General features: G+C 34.9%; 1 protein-coding gene across 8 annotated transcripts in view; it reads left to right on the forward strand.

Moving 5' to 3' along the window:
• LOC105385515 overlaps positions 1-14,852 on the forward strand; it is a 128,559-nt gene that overhangs the window by 61,286 nt on the left and 52,421 nt on the right. The window contains exon 1 of one of the 8 annotated variants that reach the window (XM_038111296.2): positions 13,633-14,021. The exons of the other annotated variants lie outside the window; for them this stretch is intronic. The gene's annotated coding sequence lies outside the window, so the exon portion shown is untranslated. Of the gene's footprint in view, positions 1-13,632; positions 14,022-14,852 lie in introns of those variants that run through there. 8 annotated transcript variants of the gene reach the window in all.

Raw genomic sequence — 14,852 nt, forward strand, 5'->3', positions numbered from 1 at the left:
ATGACAAAGAAAAACTCTGAAGAATAAATAGCTATTGCCAAAAGTTCCGGCAAAGGCAGAAATAGTTGCAATTACCCCTCCTGGCGGGTAATTGCAACTAATCGTTTTATCTCCATATTTTTCTATGTGTGGTGTATATTGTGTATTTGTAACACAAAGACTAAGAGAATATTCATAGGATTTGTAATTTCGCATGAAACTACTGTTTAGCTGTGGGTCTGGTAATTGCAACTAATTTCTCAAAAATAGTGATGGGAAGTTTATCGTAATTTTATCGACAGTCATGTAGTGTCTGCCATCGACAAGCCAAGAAGACCATGGTAGCAGAATAAAACTCTGGGATAAAAATTAATAGCTATATTTTTATTAATCAACATTAAATATTTTACTAATGTTTAATCAAACAGCCTTTTTACAATTTTTTCAGAAAGTTTTCGGAATTTACCGCAGGATGCCGGGTGGAATTTTGCAGGTTTTCTAAAAAAATGTATGCTTAACAGATATGTTTAAAATTTGGTATTCAGCCTTTTATTCTTATTTGTGTGTTATATTATTAGTGATTGTATCGATATATTCATGTTCACTGCCCCATCACTGGCTTTTTCCAATTTCATACAAAAATTGGCAGCTAATTGTAACCACCCTAAAAACTGCAAAATAGTTCCATTTACCAGACTTTGCATTTTTTGTCTGGTAAATGTAACTACACAGAAAACTCGGAAAACAATCGTGTTAGAATAAAACAAATACATACAAAATGACTTACCGTTATTAGTTTTTACTTTTTTTTGGAAAAACCTTGCGAGGAACCACTGAAAACTATTTTATAAAATAAAAATGCACGCCATGTCCATCCGACTCCAGCAGACTCAAAATGGCCGATGACAAAAAGCTTTATAACTCCCACAATTCTTGAGCTATCAGCGCCATCCACATTTTTGGGTAGAACTTTTATCATGTAAAATTGATTTTAGTCTGTCGTTTTACAATGAAGTAACTCTAGAGGGAGTTATTGAAGTTAGTTGCAATTACCGGATAGTTGCAATTACCGCACTTCACCTTATAAATATAATTTTCCTTTTACAAATATTATGTTAAGGGTCAAACGCTTAACATTTTAAAATAGTACCTATATAAATATCTGTTGTACTGACAGACGATAGACAGGCCACCGTATTTACGTTTAGCGTTTGGTCAAAAATCGTTATTTAAAGGATGAAATAACTTTTTGGTCCCATCTCCCTCATGCATTGTTTCTAAGTCCAGGGCACACTGAGAGTGAATTTACGCAACGATTATGAGTGATTAGTCGCTTTCTACGCCCACTCGGTGTGTGCCGGCCTAACTCGACATCTGTACCCATTTGTAAGTAAGCCACTACCTTTATCTATGTACCATTGCCTTATTTGTATCATAATGTGTAATGTTGTGTTTACAACGTTACATTATCTTAGGTATGTATTTATATATTTTTTGAAAATCTATATTCAGCTTTAATTTAGTCTCCATCCTAGGGTTGTTATTTTATAAGCTGGTAAAATAACATTTTATACTTTTGTTACTAGATGGCGGGACGACCTAGACAGATTTTTTTCCGGATTGGCGTCAGGTGGTCGACAATAGAGACGTGTGGAGTAAACATGGGGAGGCCTTTGCCCAGCAGTGGGACACTGAAATGGCTACATAAAAAAATCTAGTTTATTGCTGGTTATGTAATTTATGAAAATAGATAGGTAGATTATATTATTTGAATATTATTTAGCTATAAATGCGTTATCCTAAGTATAACGTAGGTAGGTACATTATAATATGTTGGTACAATATGTATGTATCTACATCATAGTTAGATTATAATCATAAATACTTGTTTTAGTTCGCACGTTTTCTCTACGCAGTGAAAACGTATAATTAGTAAGAAATAGACAGCTGGGAAATAAATAGGCTGTAACTCAAGATTTTCCAAAATTGAAGTACTAGGAATGCAGAAAACGAAAGCGCTATGTCGGTAGCGGGGGCGGCGGCGGCGGCGGCGGTATGTAGGTTAAAACCAAGCCGCACGCGCCGCATTGTCTTTGGATTAGATTTAAGGGGAAGTTTACTGAAATAATAGCTCAAAATCTTATCACTAGAGCAGGAGAGGATTACGCTGAAGTGCAGAAAGGAACATAAAGCTAATGTCAGCTTTAAATATTTGTAACGCGTCACAGTCATCATCATGTCTCCACTGCTGGGCACGGGTCTCCTTCCAATGAAGGAAGGGTTTGGGCCTAGTCCACCACGCTGGCCTAGCGCGGCTTGACGGACAATGCGGGTTCGTGGACAGTCTCTCTCTCTCTCTCAGCCTTCTATAGTTCACTGTTGGACATAGGCCTCTCCTAACGATCGGTGGACATTGTAAATATCAAAAACCACACTATTTAGGTAATTACAGCTTCTCGAGTACTTAAATTTTATAGCTTTAATTACACATTTTATTCAAATTCGAAACTGTAACTCTTTATAATGTGTCTACTTAATTACGTTATTGTATTTGAAATAACATAATTTAAGTATTCTTCGTCTGGGTGAGGCACTGATGTCCTTTATACAGGTTATTCACTAACCTAGTAAGGACAACAGTTCGACATATCAAATAATTATTCCTTCAGATTATGTTACTTCATGCATAACTTATAATAAGTTTCTAATTTTAAGTTGAATTTAACTCTGCTAGCATGAATAAAGTTTATTATTTAATGGTATCATGCTATAGTCATGCACTATAGCATAACTAAGTCATTAACCAATGAAATACTTACCTAAAAAGTTACTGTGCGATGTTGTGTCAAAATTCAATAATTTAAAGATTTCAAAACTGTGCTTCCCCTTAACTTAACTACTAATTCAAGACTCGAGGACTTAAATCAAGCTTAAATTTCATAACAGCACGATTTTCATAATGATAATGACTCTTAAAGCCGTTTTATTTTTCTCAGTAGCACTACTTACTGCTATTAAAACTTTATGATATTCTTTTATGAATAGATCTTAAAAATATCATTATTCTTGAGCTTTTGTATAAAGAGATAAGCTTATGCAATTAGTAAGTTTTAATACCATAAGAACTTATTACACTGATTTCGTAGGTTTGTTTATTTTTTAATTAATATAAGGAAACGTGGCATTATTGTTCTGAAATTCTTCCTTAAAATAATGTATTTGTAAATTGATAGATTCGAACTCATAATCTCTTTAATAACAAAAAGAGTATTTTCTTTAAAATTTAAGGTTCCGGAAATATGACAAGTACGTAGTAGGAGTAGTAGGCACTTCACGGGAAGTTTAAATAAATACAATGACGACAATGAAAAAGTTCTACCTGCCATTGCCGTTCCATATGTTACTGGACCTTTTTCATTGCTCGTGTAGAGTAATATTGGCATAGAATAACGCTTGTTATTCTATGGTATTGGTCAGAAATCACATTTATATTAGGTTATAAAATCGAAAGGTGATAGTGAAAGTACAATGTTTGTATGCCTGCCTACCCAACACTTTTATGCCTCTATAAAATTTTACTTCCGGTGTTTCACCTGTATTTTTGCATAAGTAGATAGGTAGGTAGGTTAGCTATATCGATCGTCCTTCAGCACATAATAATATGCCTTCGGTAAGCTCACTGATAATTTCGTCCCTGTACCCGTACAAAATAAAAACACAAACCCATACGGGCTTTGAAATGCAGGTGTGTATGTTAGCCGGCCATCTCGAATGATTGATGTATGGGTTGTATGCTGATGTATGGCGGCCTAAGAAGCGAAAGTGTGAGTTTGTGTGATGAGAAATGACCTTCTTTTGTCACAAGCTCAGTTAATGCGTGAAGAACTGATGATAAATTGATATTATTAATTATGGATAATATAATGTGTGTAGGCATTTTTGAAGCTCTTTCATGGTCTCTGTTGGGCTTTTCTTGTTGATTTTTTAAATGTAAGTAGCTTTCGAAATGCACAATAATATAGTTCCAATACCTACCGTATAGTATGGCATGTTATACAGGGTACTGGATTTTAATAATGAGGTTCCGTTTTGTGGTCAAAGTGTACGATAAACTGAGCAACTTTAAGAATCATATCAACAAAGACATCTCGGAAATATCGCATGATGATAAAATAACGTGAACTACAATAATGGGATCAAATGATATGAGTGTTGGCCACTGTAAATGTTGTTTGGTAGAGATTGCTATTACCGATGAAGCTGCCTTTTTGTACCATTGAAAGTTTTGGTTTTTTGGGGCCTTTGGCCAAATAAAGTGTCAGAGACATATAATATGACTAGATGCTACAAATGGACTAATTTCTATGAGAACAGGGGGTTGCCGAAATTTGTATAGGAACTATTGTTTTTGACCCTGATAATGACAGCTGGACGGAACTAAAATGAACCAAAAGTTGATGATATGGTCAACATTTTGACACGCGCAGTATATACGTTCACTTGGGGAATCTAGTGTCATATACAGTGTGTTGTTTTTCGGACCCGACAAACTTTAAGGGTGGATTCTACGAGTAATTTCATCGAATAAAAACCCCTATATATTGTCTGTGTGTATTGTAGTTATAAAGTGTCAAAGCCGAATAATCCTTGAAAAATTACTAGAAAACATAACCTCCAGTTACTGACCGTATCATTTACAAACCAACGGTATATTTCGCGACCTATGACGCACGCCTAAACTGTCACGCGAAACCCGACCGCAACGACTGAGCTGTAAGGTTTAAGGTCAATGTAGAGATATATTATGTAAATTAAATTGGTGACATTGCCCCGATTCGCGGGGTACCTATTCTTGGAACAAAATGATATAAGATGTTTTGCTTTGCTTTATATATGTATCATCTTCATCGTAGAAACGCAGTCTTCCAGTCTATTTCATATAGGCCTATATGATGTCCTCAGCCTTCTCCATCCAGCCACTACTGGCCACCTTTCCATTCGTCGGTCCAATGCGCTACTTTTGTCTATTGATGGTACCCACTGGACAACCCTTCTAAACTGACGGTCATCGGTTCTTCGGCAGATATGACCGGCCTACTGCCACTTCAGCCTACAGATTTTAAGAGCTATATCAGAGCCGCGAGCACAGGATTCGAAACCTTAAAGGACATTCAAATGTCACTGTCAAAATGTAAGGCAAATTTGTTAGTTCCAAAAGTGGCATTTGTTGTTTCCATAATTATCTTTGTGGAGATTCGAAAATAGTATCGAATCCTGTGCTCGCGGCTCAGTACCTTAGTTCTCTGACGAAGAACATAATTTCTGATGCAATCCCTCAGAGAAACCCCGAGCATAACATGCCTTATTTATAATTATAGAAAATACTCGTGTGGTGTCGAGAATTGTACCCCAAATTGACGGTATATGACACGTCACTACTGCGTAAAATCCGGTTTTTGAAATCGAAACCTGACGAAAGTAATGTTGATTCCTTACAATCAATAAAATATTCTAAGAAGCTCACTTTCTTATTTGCCTTATTTGAAAAACAAAAGTGATTCTCATTACATTCAATTAATTTACGTGTCAAGTTGAAATGGAAGTATTTAGGCTAAAGTTCATGGTTTGAACTCATTAATCTTAGGCCTGGGTCTCCTATTACGCGCCGTAGGTCGCGTCCAGTGTCACTCCGTAGGCCGCGTCACGATGCTCACTACATCTACGCGCCAACGTCGGCGTGTGAGGGAGACCGCATCAGTACATTTCTATAGTGAGCATCGTGACGCGGCCTACGGCGTGACGCTGGACGCGACCTGCGGCGTAAATAGGAGACCAAGGCCTTAGCTGCAGCTTTCCAGAGATCTTTTTTGTGTTTAATAATAACCAGATGCTTCATTTAATAATAATACACTGACGGGCAATGAAAAGGTTCCACTGAGAAAAGCACAAATTTACTCCTGAACTGGAAAGGCTAGCTTAAATACGTCTTCTGCAACATTGAAGTACATCTAACAGAGCAACAGGATAATACCAACAAAAAACGGTAATATTAAATTCAATTTTTAAATTAATTGTTTAAAAAAATGAGTGGAACTTTTTCATTGCTTGTGAGTGTAAAAGAATGTTTACTGATCGTTACTGAAAACATCAATCTACCATACATACACACGGTTCATAATACCTATATGATAGTATAATTTATGTATGTATATTTTTTAAACGGGTAATGAAAATAGGTACGAAATTAAATATATACCATTCCGCCTTTACTAAATGGATAAATAAATAGGAAGTAGCAGTAAGTTCTCTTCACTTTTAAGTTTAAATATTTGCTCACTTCTTCATCCTATATTTGTTCAGACTTTTTCTGCACATTTTTTTTGTTTCTCCTTCGTTTGTTTCTCTTTTTTAAACCGCAAATAAGCTACACAAATACATTTATACCACGGAGTGTTTGCTCTTGCAATCAAAAGAAATGAACAGATTTAGGTACTTAATTGCGATAAATGATTGTGAGGAATACCGAGGACAGTGTCGAAAGACATTACATAAGATATTAGGCAGCAGGCCCAGAAAAAATTGGGACTAAAATAATTACACTCACGGGCAATGAAAAGGTTCCACTGAGGAAAGCACTAAATTACTTATAAACGGAAAAGGCTAGCTTATTGACGACGCCTTCTGCAATATTCAAGTACATTTAACAGAGCATAAGGATATTACCAACTAAAAACGGTAATATTTTGTTCAAATTTACAATTAAATGTTTGAAATACTTGAGGTTTTTTGGTGTCGAAAATTTGTGAGTGGAACTTTTTCATTGCCCGTGAGTGTATTATTCTCTGATTCCGCAGCTTCAGCTTCCTTTGAACATAAAATCACAAATAGTATTTTACAAAATACGTCAAGGATCATTATGCCTGCACTCAAGTAGCTATTCCAGTGCTGAGTTTGTTTCTTTTTCATATTTTTTTATTATTACGGTCACGTCTGCCTTTGAAAGAGATGAGTCACATCACAGGAGTACCATTGAGGTATTTTTGTTTTATTTTTTTCACCTTTTGTCGTCTTTTAGCACTGACGTATTATTAATCCCTGGCAGAAAAAGTGGGGTGTTATAATTTTAATGTGTGTATATCTCTGTATCTGTCTGTGGTAGCTTCGAAACGGCTAAACCAACTTTTTAAATTTTGTTTTATGATATGCAATTCGCGAATTTTCTTAGGCGATAAAAAATATGTTTGTATGATTGTGAGATAACATTCTAGATTATACATAATGAATATGTCTCCTCTCTTGTCTTATTTGTGCAGTACCAGTGCAAAATGTGCAAATAAAGGAATCTCAACTTCTAAAAACATGTACGTACATGACTCAATATAGTATTGTAGGTCTGGCAGAGGTTCTTAAAGTCATAAGTGTCTAATTGGATGAAAATGTATTACATTACAATGCAATTAAAACCTTAAGCTCATGTGAAACACGACATTTAAATCCATTCACACTGCACAATTCCTCGAAAATACATTAATTTAACGAGTCTCTGTTATTAAAATTGTTATTTTACCTTTGGTATTCCGTGAAACAGGAATAAGTGAGTAATTTTAAAGAGCGCATAAATATATGCAAACCTTTTTAATAATGATTCACTTATTAAGAATGCCACTGGCTGGAATATGAATGAGTCTACCCGTTCGGTCTGTAATTTAAAAAAAAAACACAGTTGAGGTAAATTGATCCCGCGCGATTTCTTTATTAAAAGAATGTGTCCTGTGCTTGTATATTATGTAACTACTTATAAGCTTACTATTAAATAACAATAACCTAACCAACGCCAAATAACCCCGACATTCGAAGCTGAAAGTCGCATAACTTTTGAACGGCTAAAAACACTCGAGATAACATTATTTTTGATCCGAAAAAACTAAACGAAAAACGGTTTAGCCGTTTGGAACCTACGCAACCACCGACACGTTAAACTTAATACCCCCTTTTTCCATCTGTAAGGGTAAAAAATTGCATTCAAAGACTGTTACTTCTATAAACAAAGAGTAACCTACATTATTTAACCGAAATGATCACATAAATTGAAAAAGGAACGCATTCCAACTTTTTAAAAGTTGCACTTTTTCTGAACTGTCTTATTCATCCGTGCGCGAAATCATCTGCAAGTCGTGTTATTGCCTTATTAACCCTATTCCGATATTAATAAAATACAGTTTTAATTGTTAACTTATGCTTCATGTGTTTATAAGTAATGCAAACGGTTATTCTTTGGACCTGAACGAGTTGAAAAAACAAAAAAAAAGGGAAAATAAAGGTTACAGTAGCTCATGTATTTTTATGTGAAACAATCTAAAGATAAATTGTTATTTGATACGTGGTCTGGTTCGGTAGCTAGGCGGTTCTCAGGAATTCATTTGAAGGGATGGTTTCGTTTATAAATATCACAATTTTATTTTTAACGTGACTAGAACCGGCAAATAAGAGGCCTACTACTATAATAATATTATATGTAAACGTGAAAGTTTGTAAGTATGGATGGTTGGATGGATGTATGCTAATCTATTACGGAAAAAATGTTGAACCAATTTTTAGTTTTACCTGATACTCTGAAATAACACAAGGCTACTTTACATTCGGCAATTTTAACAGGAAACGCCTATTTGAATGGCAAACAGATGCACGCAGGACAAGCTATAGTAATATAATATTTTTATGCAATTTCCTTGGTCTTCATTTTCTATCTTCCTCAAAATGATCACAACCCAGCCCACTACGGTCGGTTCTGGCCGAATGCGTCATATTCTCTAATAATTATTCAATTATGATAATCAAATTGAAAAGGCAAGATTATACAAAAAAAATTGTATTCGTCACATAGAGTTCTACGTTGAGGTAAACGTCATGGATTTTCCTCTTTTTAATGTTGTTATGTATTTATAAAAAGAGATAGATAGATATAGAATATTTTTTATTTGTATACACACATAAAATAAACTAACATAACTTAAATACTAACACATATGTACAAAAATGGCGGCCTTATCGCTTAAAGCGATTTTTTCAAGACAACCTCAGGGTAGCCAAGAGCTGTTGTAGCTTCTTTATAAAAGCTCGCGGGAAAATATAGAATATAAATGATTCTTGAAAACTAACAAAGCTTGAAATAAGCGCCATTTTGGAAAGAATAATGCCGGATTGGGAGGTAGCCGCATTGAATCGGGATGAGTGGAAAATTAAAAGGGCGGTCTTTGCTTACTACTAGAAAAAATAGAAATGATTAAGTACAAAAAAAAGAAATGAAATGAGTAAGTATGCAAAATTATAAAACCTTTACCTCGATCCATGGCAAAATAGAGAGATGTCAACAAAACATTCATAACTTACTCCTTAACTTACTTGTCTAAGTCCTTAACTCACATACTCAACTAAGCCACCTCATTTGACTACGTCCCTTATCCCACATAACATATGACCTGGGCTATTCTGCAGCATTCTGCGGTGCCATGCGGTTCTGAGAATAGCCCCGTGCGTGGCACTAACTTAGTTTAATGCGGATAATTTACTTAAACTTGACACTCGGGTTATGTAGTCGCTTGTGAACTCGAGTTTGCTATTCTGATGCAATCGGGCCGATTCTGAAAAGAGTGTGAAAAATATGGACGCTATTATCAAAAAGTAAATAAAAAGTTGATAGGTCCTCTATCTCTAGGTAATTGTACGTAGATAGACGACCTATCAACTTCTTCGTTTATTCAATAAGTTTTATTTATTTATATTTATAAAGACTTTATTGTATACTTAGGAAACACGGTTATAAAAATGGTATTTAAAAGTAGTGTATACAAAGGCGGGCTTATTGCCAAGAAGCCATTTCTTCTAACCAACCTTTGTTTGGTGGAAGTTATACTTAAAGAGTTCCAAAATGGGAAAGTCGAGATGACACGAATCAGTTGGCACTTGCCATTCAATAATATTTTTTGCTCTACGACATAAGAAGTTGTTAAGGAAAATATGAGGCTACACAAAGTTTAACATTAAAAAAACTATTAAGGAATAAAATACTGAAATTTAAATACTTAATTGTAAATAAAAAACGGGTACTTAACAAGAAATACGAAAAAATTACTTAAAAATTCCTTTAGAATCCATGCCCCATTCCAAAAGATGTGTCACAGACTCTACCGCATTTCCCACTTCTGAATCAGAGATAACCCGAGTAATTTTAATAGAGGTCATTGGCTCGAGTAACATATGCCTTTCCTGCATTTTCACAAAATGGCATAACACAGAGGGGGCTCATGAGAGCATTAGTCACTAGCGGTCGCTGGCAATTTAGCAAATAAATAGTTGTGCCTTAATGGACAAAAGTGTGTAATTGCCGGCCATTCCTCTTCTGAGCTGTATATATTATATTATATCCTTTGCAGCTTGTAATGTAAATTGTGTGGCGATTAGGTTATTCTACTTTGATGTAATAAGTACGAAATATTATTATTCTTAGCTAGTTGTGACCACACTAGGGTTTTTCACTGTGGTAAAGCTGATTTGAAAATGTCATGGGATTTGGTTAAATATTTTAATAAAACTTTAATTTGCGTTTATCGTAACATAAGCATCCAGTTACCGACTGCCAAACTCCATTATTTCTATACTAGTTATGTTCCGTTGCGCTGTGAAATGTAGGTACTTCAATATTGCCGACGGCATCATTAGCTACTCTTTTCCGTTTAGGAGTTATTTAGTGCTAAGTCACTGTAACTTTTTCATTACCTAATACAATTGTTATAGATGAACTTGCCCGTATGTTAACCACGTGGGCAATAAGGAGGTGTCATGGTCTGTTGAACCTAGATATGAGGGTGAGATTGGGTCTAGACCCAACTGTAGCAATTCATACAGGTATCTAAGTACTTTGCTATTCATTATTTCATTACCAAGGATAAAGCCTGTTCGCGATAAGAGTACTTATTGTATAAGGTGATTATTTTATGTATGGCATTTCCATTGACAGGTGAATGACCCGTCATACCCACCGACTACACTCGCTAGCAATGAAAAAGTTTCATATTCCATTGCTGTTCCATATATGTTACTGGAACCTTTTATTTGCTCGTGAGTGTATCTAAGACAACTAGTCTTAAATCGCGAAAAAAATACTGTTCAGTAAATTTTGTACAGTAGGTTTGAACTTTATAAAAGAAAAAAAAAGCTACTTTTCCTCAGCAAAGAAAAGGTGCGAAATATGACGCGTACATTAACTTGCGAACGGGAAGGCCACAGATAAAATTCAACCCTTTACACATATATATAATAAGGTAATAGCTACTTTCTTTATATAACATTAATTCCACACATTCATATTATAGAGTGTTACATGTATGCAGGCCGTGTATGCAGAATAGGCACGTTTTGCTTAAATAACAAGTTGGAGGAAACGAACGATTGAACGGAAATATCGTTATAATTAAAACATAACACACCAGCAATACTTCCTCCCAACTCACGAGTGACTCACTTGTGAATTGTGAACCGCCGACTTTCAGTTAACTAGAAATGTCCTATCCCTTCATTAGTATGCGCTTTTTGTTGTGTTCGGTGTAGTGATGTGCTTTGGGTGTTGTTTCGGCTACAAATGTAAGAGTCAAAAGTAAAGACGGTTATGACTTTCTGTCAAATATAAACTGGCAAAGAGTCATACTTCGAGCATCACGGTGCCATTGGCAAGCCTCTAGAAAGTTCGTTCTATAAATTCGGGAGTAAGACTATAAATTCCTGCCAAAATTCTAAACATTTCGGTCGTTATTTCGGTCTTCTGTCCCATTGGGTAATTCTCTTATATTCTACTGGACACTACACTGTAAAACGACCGAATGGTGTAGTGGTTAATGACACTGACTGCTATGCCGAAGGCCTCGGGTTCAATCCTGGGCCAGGGAAGATATTTGTTTCAGACACTCTGTCTTCGTTGTTAATATGTAACTATATATGTATCTGTGTAGATATATAAGCTGTCCGTATACCCATATTACAGGCTCTACATAGTTTGGGCATATAATATTATTATTATAATCAACTCCTGCGCAGTTAGCCGATCTCACATCCGTCCTCAAGAAAATGGCCGAAGGTGCAATGCCAGTACCTATACTGTGACAAAATAAATTAGTATGCAGTCAGCGAGTCACCATGCGCCATCTATCGACAAACGTGGCCGGCATTAAATATGTACATTATTGTATGTACATGGATATTTGTTTATTGTTCCGACCAGTGATTTTGTCTTTTAATAACGGACCGTCGCGGTGTGCAGTGTGCATAACTTTTACGTGTCAATGACATAAGTAAATGCGGTTTTGGAGTGTTGGTAGTTATAACGCTCGTGAATATTATGGAAAATGGTAAAAAGACTTATACTTAAATAAAATTTATGATATAGTGATTTATGTCTCTAACTGTCCTTACTGTCAGTTTCTGTAACTCTATCTACCGAGATGACTGGTCATACGATTTTGACAGGTTCTAATTTTTAATGTGTCAAATTAGTATGAAATTAACTACCAGTCATCGGTAGATAGAGTTATAGAAACTGGCAGTAAGTCGCTCTAATCGTCAATACTCTTTCCTATTCAAACTTATAAATGTGATAGCCGCAATTTTCTTTCTTTTTCGCTCTGTTATGTTCTATACAGAAGATGAAACAGAAATCCATTTCTGGTAAGTATATATATATCCTAATACCGCTAACATAGTCATATTCATAAAACATGCGATTATTAAGATCTTTTAGACCCCTAATTTTGTAATAAAAGTTCACCTTTATTGAGTTTTATAATTAAATTATTAACTTCTAGTAATATTCATAAACGGCTGTAAATATATAGTTTACAAGCCATTCTCATCACATCACATGGTATGGGTAGATAATTTACCTAATTAGGATTGAAAATTTTATATCTATACATCCGTGAATTATCTTTAATTAGTTTATAAGTACCTAGTTGTAAAGATCAAAAGTACCGTATTGTTTTTATAGGTTGGCCGAGCAGAAGCCTCTTTTAGCTCCAATTTCTCCATAGTCGGTAAGATCGTAACCAGGGAAAGGTTGATCAATTACACGTCATCTCCGTATTAAATTCTTGCCAGATGTGTCAAAAGTGAAGAATAATCCCTGGTTATGCTCTAACCCACTATGCCGAAATTGGCACTTAGTGACGTGTCAACTGTATCTTATACATATTATAGTCAGCGAATGACAACTTATCTGACTGACTCATAGAACAACTCGCGTGTACGAATGGCTAATTTAATCCTTTTAACACGATGATATTTACTAGTTCAGCTGTAGTAAGAAGATTATTTAATGTCCCATTAAATTGTTCTAAAATTAAACATTATAATTTTTATAAGTTTTTACTTAAACATTATTATTTTTGTAAAAAAAATATATAAATAAGTTACAGCTGTGAAATCTATTTCTATAGGAATTTTTGTTATTCGTAATGTGATCATGCTATGTGTAAATGACGATAGAAGAGGAAAACACCAGTGGGCATTATCCTTTTGATAACGTACCTAATATCAATACCACACGAGAATTCTGAGTCATTATTAGTAGGATATTAGGATTTACCGAGGACCGTCTGATCATCACATCACCAATACGGCAACTTTGAGTCTTATACCAAGGAGGTTATAACACTGTTTATAATAAAATAGCATACGACCTCATTTCTATCAGTCGAGCGCGAAACGCGATCGTCTTTTTTTTCATTAGTGTGATTCGATACATTTGTCTGTGCGGACGTGTGGTAAAACGGCTTTTGATTTTGGAACGTTCGTTTAAAAAGTAAAAAGACGTTGGACATTTTATTCTTCTACGAGTTACTGTTGTACAAAGGTGTGAAGATTGAATAGTTATAGTGAGACTGTGAAAGGTTTATTTTGTGTTAAGTGTTGGGCAATACATTGTACTGTATTGTTGTTTAAGAGTTTTGTGTTTTCAGTGTTGTTTTTGGAAAAGATAATAGTTTAGACGGGTGGTAAGTTATTTTAAATATATTTAAATGAGGTTTGACGTTATAAAAATAAAATTATTACGGCTAGATTCGAAAACCCAACTTACAAAAAAAAAATTGTATCTACACTCACGGGCAATGAAATACTTCCACTCACAAAATGCCGACACCAAACAACCCCGATTTTTTCAAACATTTAATTTCAATTTTGAACAAAATGTTACCGTTTTCAGTTGGTAATATTCTGATGCTCTGTTAAATGTACTTCAATGTTGCAGAAGTCGTCATTAAGCTAGCTTTTTCCGTTTAGAAGTGATTTGGTGTTTTTCTCAGAGGAACCTTTTCATTGCCCGTGAGTGTATGTATAAATATCGATACATAATATATTTTCGTACTTATTTCAATAGATTTTCGTCACCATTTATAACATGAACGCGAATACAAGTCGGAAATGTCTCTAGTTTGAAAGTGCCCGTAAATTACTAAAGACAGGCGCACACTTGGATTTATTTACTACCACCGCGCCGGAGTGACAACCTGCCTTTATAGTTAGCACATAAAATAAACTGAGGTGAGCACGGATCAATGTTTACGTTAGTTTAGTTTCTGTAGTGTTGTATTTATAATTTTATTTCTAACCATAAAGTAGTTATTGAAGTTCTTATTAAGTATATTAAAAGTAAAAGGGGGGTAGGAGGATATTCTTTGTACCTGAAAAAAGCTTCTTCCGTATATACATAATACATATAATTTTAATAATAAAAAAAATACATCAAAAGTTATTGAACCAGTCGGACTTTAAGTACCAAATGGCACAGAATATCCAGGGTTATATTTATTATTATGATAATGCTC

The sequence above is a fragment of the Plutella xylostella genome, chromosome 28 (assembly GCF_932276165.1).
Source record: "Plutella xylostella chromosome 28, ilPluXylo3.1, whole genome shotgun sequence".
Lineage (NCBI taxonomy): Eukaryota > Metazoa > Arthropoda > Insecta > Lepidoptera > Plutellidae > Plutella > Plutella xylostella.